This window comes from Ostrea edulis, chromosome 2, assembly GCF_947568905.1.
Source record: "Ostrea edulis chromosome 2, xbOstEdul1.1, whole genome shotgun sequence".
Lineage (NCBI taxonomy): Eukaryota > Metazoa > Mollusca > Bivalvia > Ostreida > Ostreidae > Ostrea > Ostrea edulis.
This window is the reverse complement of record NC_079165.1, coordinates 75,612,624-75,631,695: the sequence shown is the minus strand read 5'-3', so window position 1 is coordinate 75,631,695 and position 19,072 is coordinate 75,612,624. Positions and strand designations below refer to the sequence as shown.

The window sequence follows — 19,072 nt, the reverse complement described above, 5'->3', positions numbered from 1 at the left end:
ATGTACATGTATTTACAAAATTTGATAATTTATGTTACAATTATTCCATGTATTATGCCTGAATTATGGTAAATATTTCTTAGGAGAGGACATTCGAAGTCTTAAAGACCCAACTTTAAGTTAACGCCCCTAAATTTTACCTGTGTTGCGATCAATGATAAGCCACTGGTCAATCAAACTTTTAACAATAGAGCTTAGGTTCATTGACATTTGCAGAGACTGTGGTCTACAGCTACCTGCGAAAGATGTTTTGATAACAATCATGGCTAATGATGACCGGCAGTCTTTAGATCTCGAGGAAAGCCCCAGTATACCTGAGTTTTGATAGCATTGACTCGCACCTAGAATATTGTAATGGCTAACGTCCCCTATACAATGCAATTTATCATCGTATTTTCTCTCTCCATCTATATACATGTATTATAGATTAAACAATCAGAAATCAAACAATAATAATTAAAAAAAAAAAACAACCAAAAAACAAACATAAGTTATTGGAATATTTTCTATTAATGATTTATTATGACTTTATATTTATAAAGAAAGGAAGAATTCTTTATTGGCGCAGCACATCAACATGTATAATGGTTATATTGCCCATGCGTAAAACTGTTAAAAATGCTTCAGTTTGGGATACCACATGGATTATAAATTACACAATCAGAAATCAAACAATAGTAAAAAAGCATAAATAAGTTATTGAGATATTTCTATTTATAATTTATCACGGTTTTATATTTATAAAGAGAGAGAGAGAGAGAGAGAGAGATAGAGAGAGAGAGAGAGAGAAAGTTATTGAGCTATTTACAATTTATCGCGGTTTTATATTGAGAAAGCCAGAGAGGGGGGGGGGGGGGAATGTGTAAAACTGTAGCAATAATAAAGATAGATGAAATAATATGGCATGGCAATAGTGTTGCAAACGTATGATAATAATTACTCATTTAGTCAATGATTGAGAGTAAGGGAGAGAGAGAAAGGGGGGGGGGGTAGACTAGCTATGTGTCAGCTTCTGTTTGGGATACCATCATTACACAAACATTACGTCCACAGAAACCCTAAAGAGAGAGAGAGAGAGAGAGAGAGAGAGAGAGAGAGAGAGAGGGGGAGGAGTAGACTTCGTGTCAGCTTCTGTTTGGGATACCACCATTATGCAAACACTACAGCCATAGAAACCCTACAGACGGCCCATATTGACTCGAGGGGTATCTTGATCATTCTTCATTTGGTTGTATATGTACACAGACCTACTTGGATTTATCCATTCTCTCGAAACATGGATATTTTACCTACTACACCCACGACACCGCGAACTCCCAGGACACCAGGAAGTGCCCGGAGACACCGTGTAATATTATATTTAGGAAATTATTCATATACGATATATAACAGTTTAATTAGAAGTTTTAAAAAGCGAAGGTTTAGAAATGGACTAAACCTGTTATCTGCAATACATAAATATGACCTAGTTTGAAGGTTTACGGGAAATAGAAATGCGGTATGCATGTAGGTAGAATTTTTTTTTTTTTTTTTTTTTTTTGCACAAATCAAGACACTAAGCATACTTTGTAATAACCTGAGAAATTTCCTGTGTATATCATCAGTTCAGTTTATATTCTTTGTGCCATCTGGCACATCAGATATACAATTTTATACATAATGAAATATAATATAAGGTGAACAACATACACATAATCAGAGCACACATACATATAAGTATAAAAGATAATATTTGTAATAAAGGTGATTGCGTGAGAGTTGTATGAAAATAAAAATAGAAGAAAAAAAATTGTGTTAAATGAGAAAAAGAAATGGGGTGTAATTACAATTATGAATTATCCTTTCTTATTCTCTCTGCTAGGAATAAAAAAAAATCCTAAGTTTCGCAATTCTTTAACATTTTGTACACTTAATAATTGAATTAATTTGAAAACGCTTGGACGTCTAAAATAATACTTTTTGATATATAAATTGCGTATTTCTTGGTATTTTGGACATTTCAAAATAAAGTGAAACTCATCCTCTACGTCTTTTAAATCACACAATGTACATATTCTATTGTTCCTAAGTTCATTTTTGTATCGACCTGATTCTATATTAAGATTGTGAGAGGATAGTCTGAATCTAATTATAGTTTTTCTATGTATTTCACTCATTGATTTAGATCAATAATACTGTAATCCAAAATTGTCTGCTATACATTGATAGTATTCCCCTCGTGATGTCTCTCTAGGATAACGGGACGTTTCGCACCAAAAGACGTTTCGTACTTAGACGATTCGCACAAGGACGGTTCGCCCCTATGTGGGGTGCGAAACGTCCCATACATTTTCCAATTACTTTGGTTATTATCTATATAACTACATATCTAAGAAGTTTTGTCTGATTACATTTGATGTTAACATATATAGACAGGCATGGTGCTAGTCCATGTACGCCGAATTTCCTCAATCAAATTAGATCTTGATTTTAATTAGTACTTGAGTGTGATTGAAGTTTCCTTTTGATATAAAGCATTCATATTTAATGATATTTAATGATATACAAGTCTGGTTGGACAGGGCAACTTAAACATTTTATATATTATCTATGGTCAGATGTTTAAGTAATACAGATTCAATTTTTCATATTTCTTAATCGCAATTATTCATGTATATCCGATAGCGGATTTAGGAGGGTATATCTAAGGAAATCATGGTCTCTTATTTAGAAAAGCAATCTTTTTTTATTCACTCTCAGAGAAATAGATTTACAACTTGGAACAAACAGAACACTATGCAATTTTTTTTAACACAACTCCACTATTTTTAAAATCATCTAAAATCATCTATATTAATGTATCTGGTATTGTATATGAAATTTTCATATTTCTGCCAATGCAAAAATTTGATCCATAAACCCCACTTTTTTCTAAAAAAAAAAAAAAAAAAAAAAAAAAATTATACATGTAGTATATAAACGGAATCTCATAATTGAAAGGAGTCTCCTCATTATATTCTCCGTGGAAATGACATCTGGACATCGCGGTAGTTGTCTTTAATCTCGCTTAGATCACTTACCTAGTTTGTTGAGAGTGTTCATCCCTATAATTATAATTCCACCTGGTTGATTATTTCTATAACATATAGACTATCAACTTATTTTTTAATCAGTATGGATATTTATAAACATTAATCTATAGATTAAAGAAAATAAAGACAATCACCAATGTAAGTTTAATATCTAAGTGCGAATCGTAGGGCGAAACGTCTCGGGGTGAATCGTCTTTTGGGGCGAATCGTCTGAGCACGAAACGTCCTAGGGTGCGAAACGTCCCGTATTCCTTTCTAATTGCAGAAAACATTTCTTGCTTATGTAAATCAAAAAATCTTTGCTCTAATATTTTTTGCGTAGGTTTATCAATAAATTAAATACTTTCATTAAATATGTATCCAAGACCTAAGCGATTTAATTCAGTTCGTATGTCATTAACCCAAGGATCAATTAAATTTTTTCTGTCTTCTAAACACGCTCGCAAAATACAATTATCTGAATTCTTTAATTTTATCCAATATTTAAGGATTCTTGATTTTCTAATGATATGCAGGGGGAATCTTCCTAATTCATAATACACTAAGCTATTGCACGTACTTTTCTTTACCCCTAAAACGTTTTTACAGAATAATGCATGTAATTTTTCAACATCTTTGGCTTTATGAAAACCCCAAACTTCACATCCGTAATTTAAAACACTGTTTACATATGTATCAAAAACAGAACACTTACTTTTAATGTTAAATTGGTATTTCCTTAGTTTACTGTTAATTGCAAAAAACGCTTTCCTCCCTTGATCTGCTACATGTTTTTGTGTAATGTTAAACTTTCCATTATAATTAAATAACATTCCTAGATAATTAAAATTATCAACCATCTCAAGCTCCCTCCCATTGTAGAAAAATGTTTCATAAAAATATACACAACAACCGATCTCTTGGCCAGGTAAATAACATTGACCATGGATAAGCTCCGCCCACATTTAGTGATCCGTGGAGAAACCGTACGGTGGTTTTTTTTTTTTTGGGGGGGGGGGGGGTCTTCAAGAACTTGAGCCCAATCCTTTTGTTGTAAACATTTTAAAAATAAAATGTCAAACCAAACCAACTATGACCATATATATATAATCATCTTAGGCAATAGTTTTGATACTACATCATTGTAATAAAGTTCTGGACTTTCGATCTCGCCGTGTGCCGCAGTATAAACTCTTAAATCATGTTTTACAAAATTGCAATGAATCGTAAATTAAATTTTCGTTACCAAGACAATGACGGTGTGGGCATATAACAGTTTTTAGTTCACCTGAACTCTAAGCTGAGAGCTCAAGTGAGTTTTTTTTAAATCACATTTGGTCTGTTGTATGTCTATCCGTCTGTGTGTCCCTTTGTCTGCTCGTAAACTTTTCACATTTTCATCTTCTTCTTCAGAACCACTTGGCCAATTTCATTCAAACTGGATACAAATTATCCTTGGGTAAATGGGATACCAGTCTCTTCAAATCAATGGTCTTGTCCTTTTCAAAGGGGATATCATCACGAAAAGGCGAAAATAGAACGTGGTCATTTGAAATATTCTTCTTAAGAACCACTGCATCAAAAAAGATTACATGGAAGCTTCCTGACATAGAGTAGATTCAAGTTTATTCATATCATGAAGTAGGGGGCACCACAGCAGGGGATTGAATATTTACATGTATAGAAGAATTTTTTTTAAACTTCTGAAGAACCACTGTGCCAGAAAAGCTGAAATTTCCATGGTAGCTTCCTGACATAGTGCATACTTTTAAGTTGTTTTCTATGTCAAAAGATCTATAAATCTACATGCATCTATCTCTCTCTTAACATAGGGTATAAGTATGAACATTTTTTAGCTCGCTTTCTCTCTCTCTCTCCCTAAAAATGATTATATAACAAAAATTTGGTACATGTACCATAGTTTTATATAGAGTTCCTGTGCATGCATAGTATTAAGAAAGTGGATGGTTAAAGCAATGATATTTTCATATTAAACACGTGTTTAATAGAAGTGATCTTTAAATTATTGAATATATAAAATGAATGTCTTTTTGTTTTCTTTTTCCGCATAAAATATATAACAGAAGGTTTCGAAACGTTCAAACATGAAACCATTCAGTGATCTTGACAAAAAGGCGACGACCACGGTCTGTATTAAAATAATTGCTTTTAAAATCGCACAAGGAATTCCAATTCAATATTTTAAAAAAATCTTTAAAAGAATTGCGCTAGAAAAGTTGAATACATGAAAGCTTCCTGAAAAATAACAACAGCAGGACTATGATTAATCATACAAGCCTTCACGGATAGTGCAGATTTGCTTGTTAAAATTTGTTCACATTATGACCCAAGGGGGTCATGTGGGGCCACTTAGATCAATATTTTATATGGGAATATACAGACATTTTCAAGAGTAGTAGCGCCACACTAAATCTTAGCAAAATGCAAACCTACCTACGTTGTGTGGAGTGAATTTCTTTACGCTGCCACGACTAAAATTCTCGAGGGGGTAATATTGTTTTGTCCAGTCCGTCTGTCTTCCCGAAACTTTAACTTTGAATGGTGAGTGATACGGCTCGCATATTTCATATGTGCATTCCTTGGGACAAAACCTTTCATTTTGGTACCAACGTTTTGAGCATTTCGACCTTGACCTAACCTATTTTGACCTAACCTAGGCAATATTGATTCCATATGAAATGGCTTAACACGAAAGGTGAAGAAAATGAACAGTGGTCAATCCTATAACTCCTATAAGCAATAAAAACGAGCTATAACTGTGTTGGGATGCCAACACAAATGTCTCCGAACACCTCCCCATGTCAGAAATGCTTTTTGATGCCAGATATGCACTCAGGATTCTCAAAAAACCCTAAACACTGAATTTGGTTAAAATCCGACGGACTTAATTTTTGGCCGCCATTTTGTTCAATGGAGGCCATTTTGAAACATTTGAAAATTGATTGGAAGGAAATACTGATGCTAGAAATGAATTGTGGACCCTCCATTTACCCCAGAACCCAAATGTTGTAGAGATTTTAAAACTTTCAAATATTTCGGTATATGGCGGCCATTTTGAAAATGGCGGCTCAAAAAAAAATTGATGGTGGAAATGGACTCGGGGTGACAATATTACCCTAGAAATCGAATTTGGTTGAAATCCGACAACCTTGATTTTTTGACGTTTTTTGGCCGCCATCTTGAAACGGCGGTCATTTTGAAAATTTGAAAAGTTGATTGCACCCCTCCTAATGACCCTCTATCAGCTCACAAAGTTTGAAGTTGATCAGTCGAAGCATGTTCATAAAATCGCGCGGACAAATTTCTCACTAAAGAAGAGGAAAAATAAGAAGAAAATAATAATAAGAATAACGAGCTATAACTGTGTTGGGATGCCAACACAAATGTCTCCGAACACCTCCCCATGTCAGAAATGGTTTTTGATGCCAGATATGCACTTAGGATCCTCCAAAAACCCTAGAAACTAAATTTGGTTGAACTCCAACGCACTTGATTTTTGGCCGCCATTTTCTTCAATGGCGGCCATTTTGAAACATTTGAAAATTGATTGGAGAGAAATACTGATGCTAGAAATGAATTGTGGACCCTTAATTTACCCCAGAACCCAGATGTTGTAGAGATTTTAACACTTTCAAATTTTCGGCATATGGCGGCCATTTTGAAAATGGCGGCTCAAAAAAAAATTTTGATGGTGGAAATGGACTTGGGGTCACTAAATTACCCTAGAAATCGAATTTGGTTGAAATCCGACAACCTTGAGTTTTTGACGTTTTTTGGCCGCCATCTTGAAACGGCGGCCATTTTGAAAATTTGAAAAGTTGATTGCACCCCTCCTAATGACCCTCTATCAGCTCACAAAGTTTGAAGTTGATCAGTCGAAGCATGTTCATAAAATCGCGCGGACAAATTTCTCACTAAAGAAGAGGAAAAATAAGAAAATAATAATAATAACTAGAAACTTGTTGCCATGGCAACAAGAAGGTCTTCCGTGCTCTCCGTGTCCAGTAGATCACCTTAAATTCTTCATTTGTTATAAAGTGGGGAAAAAATATTCGAGTAATCTCGGGGATTGAACCCGGGTCGCCCGCATGGAAATCCACCACGCTAACCATTAGGCTAGCGAGGACCTCGCTTCAAAATTAAAACTACGAATATCTAGAGTTTGGTTTGATCAATTTAAAAACAAATATCATATTCAGCATTCTATAAAGAGTCTCTATTTATCTTACCTTTATCAAAGAAAAACATTAAAAAACAAAAAAGTTGAAAAAATCCATTTTTTAAATTCCCTTCCGGTAGCGACCGGAAGTGATGACGACGTACGAAATAGTGCTCACACAAATCTATAAGTCATGTTCTATCATCTCTAATAAGTCTCCAGTTCATATCTTTAGCCCTTCCTGTAGATCACCCGCGGACAAAGTTTCATTTGAAAATCAGGAAATTGTCCATAACATGGAACCGAAATGGAATTTTCCAATTTTTTTTTTGTCATTAACAACTTTCATAATATAATGCATTTTTCCTGAAAGTTTCATTGAAAACCACGGTATAGTTTTCGAGATAAATTTGGTCAAAAAAATAATAATAACTAGACACGATCTCGTTGCGAGCAACGAGTAGGTCTTCCGTCCGATTTGTTGATGCACTCGGAGTTAAAAAAAAAAAAAAAAAAAAAAAGACAAATGAGTCCCAATTTAGTTTCCGACTTTAAGACACTTTAGATATAATCAATTTTTCATATCATAAGCTTCTGAAGCAAAGTTGCGGTGAAATTCGTTTGAAATTCGACTCTCCAGGCGAGCCATAAGGCCCGCGGGCCTATTTCTTGATGTCATTTGTTAGCCCTCTATAGACTCAACAACTTTAGTTCTATATGTCTTTACAAAATATTTACCTGTAAAAAGTTATTGAGATCGACCGATATCGACAAAAAATCGACTCTACAGGCGAGCCATTAGGACCATAGGCCTATTTCTTGATATCAATCGATAGATCTCGATAAACTGAACAACTTTTGTTCAATATGTCCTTACAAAATATTTACCAGTTACGAGTTTTCGAAATCGACTGATATCGACAAAAATCGACTCTACAGGCGAACCATGAGGCCCACATACCCATTTTTTGATATTGATCGATAGGTTATGACACATTGAACAACTTTTGTTCAATAATGCTTTTCAAAAAATATGTCGTTTTAAAGATATGAGGCGTCAAATATTTACGATTTTGGCCCTTAAAATCTCTAATTACGTAACATATGACCTACTTTTTGATTTGATAAGATCAAGCTCGTTGAGATGAACATTTCCGCTTCTACAACTTATTATAAAATATTAATAGTTTCTGAGATATTCTCAAAAACATTTGGACCCTTCTGAACTCCTAATTTAAAGGGCCAGCCCGTTTTGCTTGATATCGTAAGAAAGGCCTTGTCATTTTAAACATTTTTTGCTCAACAAGTATTTAGAAATTCTTTACCGTTCTCGAGTTATCTCTACAAGAAATATTATGGGGCCAAACTGTAGCTCCCTAACGGGGCCACATAGGGAAAAAACGAAATGTACATATTGTTTAGATTATCATTCTGAACAACTTTTGTTCAATAATGCTTTTCAAAATATTTGTCGTTTTCAAGATATGAGGTGTCAATTATTTATGATTTTGGCCCTTAAAATCCCTTATTACGTAACATATGACCTACTTTTTGATTTGATAAGAACAAGCTCGTTGAGATGAACATTTCCGCTTCAATGACTTATTACAAAATATTAATAGTTTCTGAGATATTCTCATCAACTTTTGGACCCTTCTGGGCCCCTAATTTAAAGGGTCAGCCCCTTTTGCTTGATATCATAAGAAAGGTCATGACATTTCAAACATTTTTTGTTCAACAAGTATTTAGAAATTCTTTAGCGTTCTCGAGTTATTTCTAGAAGTAATTTTAGGGGCCAAACTGTAGCTCCCTAACGGGGCCACATAGGGTAAAAACGAAATATGCATATTGTTCAGATCATCATTCTGAACAACTTTTGTTCTTTATTGCTTTTCAAAATATTTGTCGTTTTCGAGATACAAGGGGTAAAAAAGTTATGGTTTTGGCCCTTAAAATCCCTTATTACGTAACATATGACCTAAATTTTTATATGAATAGATTTGGATTGTTGAGATGAACATTTTTTGTTCTTTGACTTATACCAAAATATTAACGATTTTTGAGATATTTGATCTAGACTTTGAGCCCTTCTAGATCCCTAATTTAAGGGGCTAGCCCCTAAATCTTGATATTTTCGAAAAGATCTCGTAAATGTGCACAACTTTTGTTCTACATGTCTTAACAAAATATTTGCAAGAAAAAAGATATTGGAGATCAAAGGTCAAAAATCGCCGAAATCGGCGAAAAATTTTGGAATCCATTTTTTCAGGTCCAGGCGAGCGTTTAGGCAAATCGCCTCCGGTAAAATCGAATCCCCCACAAATCTTCTAAAATGTTTACTCTATCTTGTGTAGAAATTTCAAGACTCTAGCTTCAAAACTAACGGAGGAGATGTGTGGACAACAAGGCCCTTCAAAAAGTCACTAAAAGAGAGATAACTCCTGATCGGAAGTGACGTCAAGCACAAAATTTTGCAAGCAAAGTCTCGTCACCAAAAGACATCTTTCCTGAAAATTTCGTGAAAATCGATCGAGAAATGGCTGAGAAAAACGCGTGTACTACCAAGGAAAATAATAATAACTAGACACGATCTCGTTGCGAGCAACGAGTAGGTCTTCCGTCCGATTTGTTGATGCACTCGGAGTTAAAAAAAAAAAAAAAAGACAAATGAGTCCCAATTTAGTTTCCGACTTTAAGACACTTTAGATATAATCAATTTTTCATATCATAAGCTTCTGAAGCAAAGTTGCGTTGAAATTCGTTTGAAATTCGACTCTCCAGGCGAGCCATAAGACCCTCGGGCCTATTTCTTGATGTCATTTGTTAGCCCTCTATAGACTCAACAACTTTAGTTCTATATGTCTTTACAAAATATTTACCTGTAAAAAGTTATTGAGATCGACCGATATCGACAAAAAATCGACTCTACAGGCGAGCCATTAGGACCATAGGCCTATTTCTTGATATCAATCGATAGATCTCGATAAACTGAACAACTTTTGTTCAATATGTCCTTACAAAATATTTACCAGTTACAAGTTTTTGAAATCGACTGATATCGACAAAAATCGACTCTACAGGCGAGCCATGAGGCCCACATACCCATTTTTTGATATTGATCGATAGGTTATGACACATTGAACAACTTTTGTTCAATAATGCTTTTCAAAAAATATGTCGTTTTAAAGATATGAGGCATCAAATATTTACGATTTTGGCCCTTAAAATCTCTAATTACGTAACATATGACCTACTTTTTGATTTGATAAGATCAAGCTTGTTGAGATGAACATTTCCGCTTCTACAACTTATTATAAAATATTAATAGTTTCTGAGATATTCTCAAAAACATTTGGACCCTTCTGAACCCCTAATTTAAAGGGCCAGCCCGTTTTGCTTGATATCGTAAGAAAGGCCTTGTCATTTTAAACATTTTTTGCTCAACAAGTATTTAGAAATTCTTTACCGTTCTCGAGTTATCTCTACAAGAAATATTATGGGGCCAAACTGTAGCTCCCTAACGGGGCCACATAGGGAAAAAACGAAATGTACATATTGTTTAGATTATCATTCTGAACAACTTTTGTTCAATAATGCTTTTCAAAATATTTGTCGTTTTCAAGATATGAGGCGTCAATTATTTATGATTTTGGCCCTTAAAATCCCTTATTACGTAACATATGACCTACTTTTTGATTTGATAAGAACAAGCTCGTTTAGATGAACATTTCCGCTTCAATGACTTATTACAAAATATTAATAGTTTCTGAGATATTCTCATAAACCTTTGGACCCTTCTGGGCCCCTAATTTAAAGGGTCAGCCCCTTTTGCTTGATATCGTAAGAAAGGTCATGACATTCCAAACATTTTTTGTTCAACAAGTATTTTGAAATTCTTTACCGTTCTCGAGTTATTTCTAGAAGTAATTTTTAGGGGCCAAACTGTAGCTCCCTAACGGGGCCACATAGAGTAAAAACGAAATATGCATATTGTTCAGATCATAACTCCTTACCGGAAGTGACGTCAAGCACGAAATTTTGCAAGCAAAGTCTCGTCACCAAAAGACATCTTTCCTGAAAATTTCGTGAAAATCGATCGAGAAATGGCTGAGAAAAACGCGTGTACTACCAAGGAAAATAATAATAATAATAACTAGACACGATCTCGTTGCGAGCAACGAGTAGGTCTTCCGTCCGATTTCTTGATGCACTCGGAGTTAAAGAAAAAAAAAGAAGACAAATGAGTCCCAATTTAGTTTCCGACTTTAAGACACTTTAGATATAATCAATTTTTCATATTATAAGCTTCTGAAGCAAAGTTGCGGTGAAATTCGTTTGAAATTCGACTCTCCAGGCGAGCCATAAGGCCTGCGGGCCTATTTCTTGATGTCATTTGTTAGCCCTCTATAGACTCAACAACTTTAGTTCTATATGTCTTTACAAAATATTTACCTGTAAAAAGTTATTGAGATCGACCGATATTGACAAAAAATCGACTCTACAGGCGAGCCATTAGGACCATAGGCCTATTTCTTGATATCAATCGATAGATCTCGATAAATTGAACAACTTTTGTTCAATATGTCCTTACAAAATATTTACCAGTTACAAGTTTTTGAAATCGACTGATATCGACAAAAATCGACTCTACAGGCGAGCCATGAGGCCCACAGACCCATTTTTTGATATTGATCGATAGGTTATGACACATTGAACAACTTTTGTTCAATAATGCTTTTCAAAAAATATGTCGTTTTAAAGATATGAGGCGTCAAATATTTACGATTTTGGCCCTTAAAATCTCTAATTACGTAACATATGACCTACTTTTTGATTTGATAAGATCAAGCTCGTTGAGATGAACATTTCCGCTTCTACAACTTATTATAAAATATTAATAGTTTCTGAGATATTCTCAAAAACATTTGGACCCTTCTGAACCTCTAATTTAAAGGGCCAGCCCGTTTTGCTTGATATCGTAAGAAAGGCCTTGTCATTTTAAACATTTTTTGCTCAACAAGTATTTAGAAATTCTTTACCGTTCTCGAGTTATCTCTACAAGAAATATTTAGGGGCCAAACTGTAGCTCCCTAACGGGGCCACATAGGGAAAAAACGAAATGTACATATTGTTTAGATTATCATTCTGAACAACTTTTGTTCAATAATGCTTTTCAAAAAATATGTCGTTTTAAAGATATGAGGCGTCAAATATTTACGATTTTGGCCCTTAAAATCTCTAATTACGTAACATATGACCTACTTTTTGATTTGATAAGATCAAGCTCGTTGAGATGAACATTTCCTCTTCTACAACTTGTTATAAAATATTAATAGTTTCGGAGATATTCTCAAAAACATTTGGACCCTTCTGAACTCCTAATTTAAAGGGCCAGCCCGTTTTGCTTGATATCGTAAGAAAGGCCTTGTCATTTTAAACATTTTTTGCTCAACAAGTATTTAGAAATTCTTTACCGTTCTCGAGTTATCTCTACAAGAAATATTATGGGGCCAAACTGTAGCTCCCTAACGGGGCCACATAGGGAAAAAACGAAATGTACATATTGTTTAGATTATCATTCTGAACAACTTTTGTTCAATAATGCTTTTCAAAATAGTTGTCGTTTTCAAGATATGAGGCGTCAATTATTTATGATTTTGGCCCTTAAAATCCCTTATTACGTAACATATGACCTACTTTTTGATTTGATAAGATCAAGCTCGTTGAGATGAACATTTCCGCTTCAATGACTTATTACAAAATATTAATAGTTTCTGAGATATTCTCATCAACCTTTGGACCCTTCTGGGCCCCTAATTTAAAGGGTCAGCCCCTTTTGCTTGATATCGTAAGAAAGGTCATGACATTTCAAACATTTTTTGTTCAACAAGTATTTAGAAATTCTTTACCGTTCTCGAGTTATTTCTAGAAGTAATTTTTAGGGGCCAAACTGTAGCTCCCTAACGGGGCCACATAGGGTAAAAACGAAATATGCATATTGTTCAGATCATCATTCTGAACAACTTTTGTTCTTTATTGCTTTTCAAAATATTTGTCGTTTTCAAGATACAAGGGGTAAAAAATTTATGGTTTTGGCAATTAAAACCACTTATTACGTAACATATGACCTAAATTTTTATCTGAATAGATTTGGATTGTTGAGATGAACATTTTTTGTTCTTTGACTTATACCAAAATATTAACGATTTTTGAGATATTTGATCTAGACTTTGAGCACTTCTAGATCCCTAATTTAAGGGGCTAGCCCCTAAATCTTGATATTTTCGAAAAGATCTCGTAAATGTGCATAACTTTTGTTCTACATGTCTTAACAAAATATATGCAAGAAAAAAGATATTGGAGATCAAAGGTCAAAAATCGCCGAAATCGGCGAAAAATTTTGGCATCCATTTTTTCAGGTCCAGGCGAGCGTTTAGGCAAATCGCCTTCGGTAAAATCGAATCCCCCACAAATCTTCTAAAATGTTTACTCTATCTTGTGTAGAAATTTCAAAACTCTAGCTTCAAAACTAACGGAGGAGATGTGTGGACAACAAGGCCCTTCAAAAAGTTACTAAAAGAGAGATAACTCCTGACCGGAAGTGACGTCAATCACGAAATTTTGCAAGCAAAGTCTCGTCACCAAAAGACATCTTTCCTCAAAATTTCGTGAAAATCGATCGAGAAATGGCTGAGAAAAACGCGTGTACTACCAAGGAAAATAATAATAATAATAATGAAGAAGAAGAACGCGAACAATAATAGTAAGGTCTTCCGCAGGAGACGGAAGACCTTAATAATGAAGAAGAAGAACGCGAACAATAATAGTAAGGTCTTCCGCAGGAGACGGAAGACCTTAATAATAATGAAGAAGAAGAACGCGAACAATAATAGTAAGGTCTTCTGCAGGAGACGGAAGACCTTAATAATAAGAAACGGAGTAAAAACAATATGTTCCCAAACTTTGTTTGGGGAACATAATAATTGTTATCCCCATAAGCAAAGCGGTACCTAGACCTAACAAAACATAAGCCCAATTCGGCCAATCTTAAATTCAAGAGATGGATCAATAGGAACAGTACTAGCCAATTCATTTACAAGTCTTTCTCTTAGTCTCGTAATTCATCGGGAATCTGTATGTTTGAAAAGACACGAAATGATACATACAAGGGTTTATTTTTGATTTACATGATATTTTGGTGTTTAACAGAGGATTTGTATTATCATTTCGCATCAATATTTGACAATGATTTATGAAGACAGACTATTTTACCTAATACATACATGTATATGCAGATCGACACATGAACATCCCGTGGGGATCCGGGTTAGAATAGGTCCTCAGTACCCCTTGCTTGTCGTAGAAGGCGACTAAATAGGGCGGTCCTTCGGATGAAACCGCAAAAACCGAGGTCCCGTGTCACAGCAGGTGTGACACGATAAAGATCCCTCCCTGCTCAAAGGCCATACGCGCCGAGCATAGGCCTAAATTTTGCAGCCCTTCACCGGCAGTGGTGACGTCTCCATATGAGTGAAATATTCACGAGAGGGACGTTAAACAATATTCAGTCAATCAATCGGGTGACTGTTAAGGCCCATTGGTCTCTCGTTTATACATCTTTTTTCTCTGACTATCCCCATGCGCCGGATGAACAATAATGCACAAGGATACTGGGTACATACAAAGAACGCCTAAAAGATCCTGGAAAACGGCTGAAGTTAATATCACGTTGAAAGATTCATTCATACTAATGGTCACTGATTAAAGCTTATTCAAACCACCAAGGTAAAATGACTGCCTATGCATCCAGAACTTCGCCCTGCATTTCCTCCTCTGCATCAAACCGCTTAGAGTCATGATCAATAACAAAAGCCGCCATATACTTTCATCTATGGCCATCAAGGTTGTCAATTTCCCAACCATCTTTGATAGCCTAGGGTTTACAATCCACTCCACTTAGGATCGTAAACCCTATGCTGGCGAAGATGGTTCCCAACTGTTTCCCCGGTTTTCTTTATTTATATGGTGGATCTTTGGCTCCGTGTAATGTAGGTCTCCTGCTTCCACAACATACTGCTTCTGGCAAAACTTTTGCAACGTTTGCAACTGATGAGATATACGTAATAATCTGATTTAAATTGTGAAAACAATCACACATTGTCTTCTTATACACAATTTCAAAGTTCCACGAAAAGACTTCTCTTTGGAACAAATTTGAACCTGATTCACAAACCCCATATTATGGTCCTTAAAATATATAGAAATGAAAGTAAATGTTGAATAGGAGTATTAGTTTTATAAATATGTATCAGAATCCGGGATTTAAAAAAAACATGTTAGATTTTAAAAATAGGAGCACATCTAAAGCTGTATACATACTAGAACCGGATATGGTACCGTATTTTTGTCATTTTTCACCAAAATCTGGTTATTTTGTAAAGGTTTTGTCATACTGGTTTCATCTCGCCCAAATTTTTATAATATACACCTTTTCATTTGACCATAAATGCAAAAATATTTTAAGGCGAGCTAGAAGCACTATTTTTATTTTTTAAGAAACGATATTCCGGATTGCTGAAAAATATCACGGTTATAATGCGCTGGTGGTGGTAAACTTGAATTTGACAGATAATATGGCTGATTTAAGTATCTTATGGAGAAAGAAACTGTGTTTTTTATTTCGTGTCATGTATAGGTCATTTAAGTTTGGTGTTTATTTTTAAAGCAAGGGAAATTCCCTCACCTAATAATAGTTTTCGGTTGTAGCTTGTTTTGCCTTTTTACTAGGTTATAGATGTTCATTTTCAATACTTAGTTGCTTACATCTTTTAAAGTCGTTCACAAAGCATCTTCATTGCACCGTTGCTTAAAAACTGTGTACAATTTTGGTAGTTTTACATTATTATCATAAACATTATCATTGAACGAAACGAGTTACCAAAACTGTTAGGCCTAGTGATTGAAATGTACATGACGTCTTCTGTCACTTTGGGATATATTGGAAAATATTCAGGCTTCTCGCAAGTATTCTTGTATGGTACTGATATCATATCGAATAATTTTTGCTTTATTTATTTTACAAAATTGTCACTACGCAGCTTTAGACTGTCAACATTCGAAATAACTATTTTATTTAACCTAACTTTACGTACATTGGTAGCGAGTCCTTCTTTGATTTACAGTACATCCAAGTTTCGGGCTGAATATTAGCATGACCTGGTCAGGCAAAAAGGAATTCAAAATAACAGATTTAAACTACAATATGCCCAAAAAATATATATTAACCTATGCGTCCATTTTTTGTGTATTACACTGTGATTCTCATAACGTCAACATCATGACGCTATATAGCTTTTCTGTTGAAAAACTACACAAAGTTTAAACGACTGTAAAACGAAAACTAGAAAAGATATAGTTGTAAAATAAATTGTTCTATAACCTATAAATCCTAGAGCATCAACTGTGGAAGTCTCATTTATTTTGGCGAAAGGGCCAATTTTAGTACTTTGTGACTCTGGTTCTTTGCAAAAGAATACACCCGAATATTCCGAATAAATATGAGGGGAAAATAGTCACAGGCTGCCGCGTAACATCAGGAGTTTACCTCCTCTTTTTAGCTTACCTGAGCCGAAGGCTCAAGTGAGCTTTTCTGATCAAAATTTGTCCGTTGTCTGTCGGCGTCATTGGTGTCGTCGGCGTTGGCGTCGTTGTAAACTTTTCACATTTTCGTTTTCTTCTCAAGAACCACTGGGCCAATTATAACCAAACTTGGCCAAAAGCCTCCTTGGGTAAAGGTTGATTGATGTTTTCCGCCACACTCAACAATTTTACAGTTATCTGGTGGCGCCCAGTTTTTAATGGTGGAAGAGAGAACTCAGATACAATGTACCTGGGAAAAGACCATCGACCTTCCGAAAGTAAACTGGGAAACTTTCTCACTTAGTGGGATTCGAACCCGCGCCGACAGAGGTGAGAGGCCGTGTGATTTTAAGCGCGATGCTCTAACCACTCGGCCGGCTTTCAAGTTTCTTCAAATGAAGGGCCATGCCCCCTTCAAAGGGGAGATAATCACAAAAATGCAAAAATAGGGTGGGGACATTTAGAAATATTCTTCTCAAGAACCAATGGGCGAGAGGAGCTTAGATTTACATGATATCTTTCTGACATAGTAGAGATTCAAGGTTGTAAAAATCATGGCCTCCAGGGGTAGGCTGGGTCCACAATACGGACTAAGGTTTTACATGCAAATATATATCATGGAAAGTCTTCAGATGTGGACCAAGGTAACTCAGGTGAGCGATGTGGCCCTTGGGCCTCTTGTTTGATAATTGACTAATGATTCAAAGTGAAGGTTGGGACTATCTATACTACATGTAAGTGTGCATACAACCTACGGACCTCAAGGGACAATAGAAGGTATACCGGGTCAGTATATTGATTTGTTGATACAATGGGGAATTTTCGAGTTCTTCCATGTCTGTATTTATTCTGCATTTAATCACTATTTCGTGATAGTTTTTAGGCATGATAGTGATTTCCGGTGTATTGTTGTTAATGTACATGTAAATACACAAGTTTATAGCCTATTAAAATGGACGTTGATTCAATGCAGGTATCGAATCTAAGAAATTTTCTTGTTCCTTTTCCCGTAAAAGTAACCTACAAAGGCTATGTAAGCTTGTGACTGGTATGAATTTGGAAATTCTTTCTAAAAATGTTGGTGTAATCTATACATATAAATTTTTGATATCTAGCTCTCAAAAGTCAATCGCTGATCGGTAGAGAAAAAAATATTGAATCGTTGGAAATCATCAATAAAAATGTGGTCAAAAAATCAAGACATACCAGCTATTAAAAGTTATTACGTCATGATTTAGCTTTACAAATATTGGGCACCATTGGAATGAACAGCGACTTAGGCATTACAAATCAGATAACGGAAATATCGGTACTTCTGAGGCATGCACGTAGATTCAGGGAGGGAGTGGGAATCAATACAAATAAAGATATATTTCGTGACACAACCCCCCCCCCCCCCTCAATCCCCCGACTTTTTATGGCAGCAAAAGTGAATGATACGAATGCATTTATGAAGTGAATCCATATGTTTTCCCCACGATTCCAATAATCGGATTTATATATTTTTTTTCTGAGGCAGTATTTACATGTATGACATGTATGATACGCTTCTACCGCCTTAACCCCCCCCCCCCCCTTCAATTTTTAAAGTTGTGAAATATATATATATATATATATATATATATAAGCACTGAAAAGGCCACGACACTGTTGGTTATTCAAAACTCAAATTTTCGACGCAACCCGCGTCTTTATCAATAGACATAATTAAATAAACAAACAACACGTGTTGGGTTTTTGTGCTTATATATATATATATATATATATATATATATATATATACATATATATATATATAATTCCAATATCATTTATTACAATTGTTTTGATTGGACAAAAATAAAGCTGAACAAGAGTTTACACATCAATAAATCCGAAAACGCGATGTATTCATACACGCCTGAAAAGAAATAACATAGTGCGGGGAAACTATTCAAATTTTGGCAATTGTTAGTAAAGTGAACGAATTGGAATTATAAGAATCAAACATTCTTTTTGAAGAATTTATCGATGTGTAAACTCCGGACATTTTACTCACAAACTTAACATAAAAGTGCTTCGCACTTTTATTCAGTTTGTGAGTAAAATGTCCGGAGTTTACACATCGATAAATTCTTCAAAAAGAATGTTTAATCCTATAATAAATACACTAGTATTCTCATATAATCTGTAATGTATCCAAAATACTTGTCAATAGTTCATC

The 19,072-nt window shown here is 35.0% G+C and overlaps 1 protein-coding gene across 1 annotated transcript in view; it reads left to right on the top strand.

Annotated features, from left to right (window-relative positions):
• Window positions 1-19,072, top strand: part of LOC130046456 (uncharacterized) — a 144,789-nt gene that overhangs the window by 45,904 nt on the left and 79,813 nt on the right. The window lies entirely within an intron of this gene.